Genomic DNA, 5,823 nt, shown 5'->3' on the forward strand with positions numbered 1-5,823 from the left:
AAAAAAATTATTTGTTAATACTGATGTAAAAACTGCTTTGACTTAAAAATGATTTGTCAAAAAGTCACAGAAATAGCATCACACATACCACTTATTCACTGCACCATGCATAGGCAAGCTATTTTAGTGAGAAAGTTGCATTTAGAAAAAAGTACTATCTGGGGTTAAGTTTTCATTAAAAAGAAGATTTTTAAAGTGCAGTATCTTTCTAAATGACATTTGGTAATAATATCAAAAGTGAAAATTGGAAAAAAATTTTGTGGCATGCAGAATTTTTTGAGTTAGATCATGGAAAAATACTTGGAAGATTTGTCATACTTAAACACATTTCTTTTATTAAAAAGATAAGTGTTTCAAATTTGCAAACATGTGTGTGTGATATGTGAGTCAATAGCATGCTATCTGCCAGATGACACTTCACCTCTCCGCCAAAGGAAAGAGAAATGAATAAATAAATAAATAAACATTTAATCTGTGTTCATAGGCAAAGTAGATAGTTTAACAGAGAATGAATAAGTGACTCCTTTTGGTAGAAAATAAAAAGGGAAAGAAAGACACACTAGAGAAAGAAATTTCTAAATTGGATGTTTAAAATTGCTTCCATAATTAAATGTTTTATTTTTTAGCAAAAAATTATATAATTATTTCACCTATAAAAATATTTAATACATATATTTAAAATTTAAGACAATATTTAGTACTCTATTTTCATAATCAAAATGAAGAACTCTAGTAGAGTTTGTATCCATTCATTAAAAATATAGACATACAATTACAATTTGTATGCAAGAACAATTACATGGACATTTCCTAACTAAATTTCAAAGGTGGCTTTTGTGCTCTATGTAATAGGTAGTTAGAATTGACCTCTAAGTAACTAAATTTAAAAGGTATAGCCCAGAATGTATTCTTTGATTTGGATCTAAATACTCCAGTCATAAATCTTTTTTTTCCTTATAACCATCATTGAAACAAGCTTTTAAATAAATGGAACTTAGAACTACACCATCACGGTTATATCACAAAATGATAAACCAAGATTTTCAAAAATAAGAGAATATTCAATGACATGGGGATCACTAAATATATTTTAGGAAGAATAAAAACACTTTTGGACTATTTATAAATAAATATTAAGTAAAATACTTTTGAAAAAGCATTACTAGTTTCAATTAACTTATTTTTTAAAAAATCTTTTATAATGTGCATAGATTCATCAGTGAGGATTCTGTAGCCTGAAAGAAATAGACTACGATAGATTAAGAAACAAACATATGCATTAATTATTCAAGAACTCTAGAGTTAGGTAGTGCTAGAGTTGGTCCAGCAGCTCAGTAGTTTCCTCAGGAATCCTCTGTTCTGCCACTCCACCATTCTCATTATCCTTATAATTGCAACTTCCATGACATCTGCAGTACCTTTAGGCTCATGTCCTTAAGCAACTGCCTCCAAAGTCAGCACAAAGGAGTCGGCACAATAGATGGCTCTCCTTTTTAGCAATGGTCTTGTTTTTAGAGAAAAAAAACACCTTTCCTGGAAATCCCTGGCAGACATCATTTGTATTTCATTGGCTCCTATTGATTCTCATGATTACTTTCAGACCAAACCACTGACAACAGGAGAGAAGGGTGTTCTGATCTGAGACTAAGAATGATCAGTCCCCAAGGACTGTGCCAATCACCAACCAAGTAGAATTGATGTTCAGTTAACAAGGAAGAAAAGAGGTATATCAGCCAGTCAGACAACAAAGCTTCTACACCTAGAAGCTATTAGTACAGTAGTTCATACATATAATTTATAGGGAATAAATATGTCTATATTGGTGGTATGTGCTTATTTTTATTTTTTTCTGATAATTGTATGTTATCAAGAAAGTTTTACAATTGTGGGTATACCTTACCCCTAGTGATATTTGTGAGAAAAAAAAAAAGATTTAATTTTAAAGTTTATAATGAATCACTTAAGAAAGTTAATCAAAAATATGTCATCAATAAGTAAAAAAACAATTCTTTCTAAGGGAATTAAAAATTGGGGATGGCCTGTGTATTGCAATCTTTGTTTTCCCATTTAATATGACATTTGTGTTTGAAGGAAAACTATTGAGATTTTAAACATTTTAGATGAACTTAAAACTATCAAAGAGTTAGGAAAATATCTATGGTAGCTGTCACTTTGGATAAATAACCTTCAATACATTAAATAACCAATTTGACAATAATAAAGCATAAGAGTCTTATACAATAATGGTCCAGAAAAAGTATTAGATTTCTCTTTACCTCCAATCCTGACATAAGGAATCTAAAAAAAAAAAAAGTGGATTTTTAGTTTATTAAATGTTTACCATTAAATATTATATTCATTAAATGTAAATTAATTTTAAATGAACATCAAAATAGAGTCATGTGGTTAGTAAATCAACAATATTTATGTGTAGAGATTTATAAAAATGGCTGTAGTCCTTAAGAATGCAGATAGTCCAATGAAAATAACAGGACAAATACAAATGGAAAAAGATTTAACTAAGAATATATAATGGGGAAATATACAAAGTAAATGGCAAACTATCCATCTATAAAGAACAAAGTACACAAATGCTCAAAGAAAGCTGAAGAGTGTGGAATAATTGAAGCCCAATGGAAGCAGACAGTAAAGGATTTATAAGTGATGTCAATATTTTACTCATTAATTGAAGAGGGTAGCAGACTTCTAGTTGAGAAACAGAGATCATATATCCATCTCAGTTAGCCTGGAAGAGTCCCAATTGGTGCTGACCATCATTGCATTCTGATTTAGATTAGTCTTAGATGTTTCATCTTTTTTTTTTTTTTACTGAATGTTATTACTGCTCTTGCTGTAAGATAAGATGAAATGGTTTTGTTAGACCTCTGCTTTGTATTTCCAGCTTCTGAATTAGCTTCCTCTAGTAGTGAATGAGATACACGAACAGCAGACATAGTTTTCATTCTAATATGTGGATAAATACAAAAGTCAACTGGTGATAACCTGCTGCTCTATTTCAACCTTTCCAGATGCAGGTTAACCATCCTCTGCCTTCAAGACAATGACATGCAGGACATTTGCTGATAAAACAAGGGTGCTGGGATAAGGTGTCTCGTCTGGTTGCTAGGTACAAGGAGGTAAAAGCAACATTGGACACTGCTACTTTTGCTGGCCACTGAGCATACTACATGGTTTTGTTGTATTTACTGCCTGAGAAATGCCCGAAAGCCACCAGGCCACCTGCCTACACAGACTGTGGGGAATATAAACAAATAATACAGGTTAGATATATTTGAAATATACACAGAAAATAGAGGTCATTGAACTCACAGGTTCCTGAGGTTTTTACTGAAGTGCTTTTATGATTTAACATAAAATCATAGTTATTTAATTATTTTATTTTTGGAAACCCATTTTTATTTTCTGATAAAATAATTTAGCAGCAGTGAACTAGTTTATGAGAATTTACTTTTTTTTAAAGTTTTTATTATAATTCTTTCATATTTTTAACTTTTCTGCTTTTGTTTCAGGGATTTTTTTTGTCTTTCATTTTTATTTTCTATACATTTTTTTCTTTCTAATTTTTTTGTAAATAAATTCTACACACACATGGCTCACAAATCAATTCTCAAAGCTGAATGGTTAACAGGAGCATAAATTCAGGTTTGAGCCAGCTCAGCTTAGCAGGCGTGTCTGTTCCCAGAGAAGGTGTTACTAATGTCTATAGAGATTTTTTTCTAGACTAAAAATGTCCTTTACTGAGGGAGAAGAACAAGGCCAGAGGTATCACTCTGCCTGACATCAAATGATACTACAAAGCATCAATAATCAAAACAGTATAGTATTGGCAGAAAAACAGACATACAGACCAATAGAACAGAATTGAGAGTCCAGAATTAAACACTCATATATGTAGGCAAATAACTTTCAACAAATGATCCAAAAATATACAATGAAGAAAGCCTTTTCAAAATATGGTGCTGGGAAAATCGGAAAGCCTCATGCAAAGAATGAAACTAGACTGCTATGTATCACCATACACCAAAATTAACTCAAACTGGATCAAAGGCCTGAATATAAGACCCAAAACAATAAATTGCATAGAAGAAAATATAAGTACTAAACTCATGTACTTTGGAATTAGAGAGGATTTTATTAATTTTATCTCAAAGGCAAGAGAAATAAAAGCAAAAATAAATGAACGGGACTATATTAAACTAAAAAGCTTCTACACAGGAAAAGAAACAATCCACAAGGCAAAGACGTAACCATCTGACTGGGAGAATATATTTGTAAACAACACCTCTGATAAGGGCCTAATTTCCAAAATATATAAAGAACTCATACAACTCAACAATAACCCAATCAAAAAATGCGTGGAGAACCAAACGGACACTTCTCCTAAGAAGACATACAAAAGGCCAAAAGACATATGAAAAGATGCTCAACTTCACTAGCTATTAGGGAAATGCAAATCAAAACACAGTGAGATATCACCTCCCACCAGTTAGAATGGCTGTCATCAACAGGACAAGTAATAGCAAGTGTTAGAGAGGTTGTGGGGAAAAAAGAGACCCTCATACACTGCTAGTGAGAATGTAAATTGTTACAGACACTATGGAAAATAGTATAAAGGTTCCTCAAAAAAAAAAAAAAAAAAAAAACAAGAATAGAATAACCATATAATCCAGCAATCCCTCTTCTGGGTATTTATCTAAAAATCTTGAAAACATTTATCCGTAAAGAGATGTGCACCCTGATGTTCACAGCAACATTGTTCACAGTGGCTAAGACATGGAAAAAACTGGTGTTCATCTACACATGATTGGACAAAGAAGATGTGGTATATATATATACAATGGAATATTATTCAGCCATAAAATGAAATACTGCCATTTACAGCAACATGGTCAGCTCTTGAGATTATCATGCTTGGTGAAATAAGTCAGACAGAAAAAGTTTAGAACTATACGATTTCATTCATATATATGTAGGATATAAAACTGAAAGCAACAAACAAACGTGACAAACAGAGACTCATAGACACGGACAGTGGATTAATGGTTACCAAAGGAAAGGGAGACTAAGAGTGAGGTAGATAGGGGTAAAAGGGGTCAAATATTTGGTTTTTGAAATTTAACCTTGGATGGTGAACATACAATGTAATATACATGTGACATATTATTGAATTGTACACTTGAAACCTATTTAATTTCATTAACCAATGTCAGAACCATGTAAAACTTACCTTCTGGATTTCTGCATCCCAGGAAAGTAACATGTATATGTAACTTTTACACACTCTCATTGACATTTATCTATCTTGGGCCCATGGATCAGGTAAAAATTAGAACACCTAATCTGCTGAAAAGTCATCAGCCTCAACTTTGAATACGAGTAGATAAGACTCTGCTGGAAATAACTTTTTCTAGAGTAAATAACTATTATTCCCAATTAATTTATCTAATTTTTAATTCTTGTGCATTTAAAAAGTGAGGATAGAGCAGTGTTGGCTCTATTTGTAGAACTTTCCATCAGTTAAATGATGTAAGTTTGATAATCCTGTTATCAGATATTTCAAATAGAATATTAATCACAATAATATATGATTTTTCACACAATCTATTGAATCAAGGGTGAGTTTTGATATTTCTTTGAAATATCTAACATTGTGAATGCAAAAATTCAGATAAAATTCCATATTTAGAATTAAATTACATTAAGAAGCCTATAAAGCAGAAATATTTTTGTAATTAGTTGTGTGGCACATATAATTGACAAGTATATTCAGACAAGCTGCATAATTCTAGCCACTGAAATAGA

The 5,823-nt window shown here is 31.5% G+C and overlaps 1 long non-coding RNA gene across 3 annotated transcripts in view; it reads left to right on the plus strand.

The window, feature by feature from the left end:
• Positions 1–5,823, plus strand: part of LOC107196753 — a 56,856-nt gene that overhangs the window by 17,760 nt on the left and 33,273 nt on the right. The window contains exon 4 of one of the 3 annotated variants that reach the window (XR_003044473.1): positions 3,030–3,281. This is a non-coding gene — a long non-coding RNA (uncharacterized LOC107196753). Of the gene's footprint in view, positions 1–3,029; positions 3,622–5,823 lie in introns of those variants that run through there. The other 2 variants (XR_003044474.1, XR_003044472.1) reach the window with 2 other exon arrangements.

The sequence above is a fragment of the Pteropus alecto genome, unplaced genomic scaffold (assembly GCF_000325575.1).
Source record: "Pteropus alecto unplaced genomic scaffold, ASM32557v1 scaffold7, whole genome shotgun sequence".
Lineage (NCBI taxonomy): Eukaryota > Metazoa > Chordata > Mammalia > Chiroptera > Pteropodidae > Pteropus > Pteropus alecto.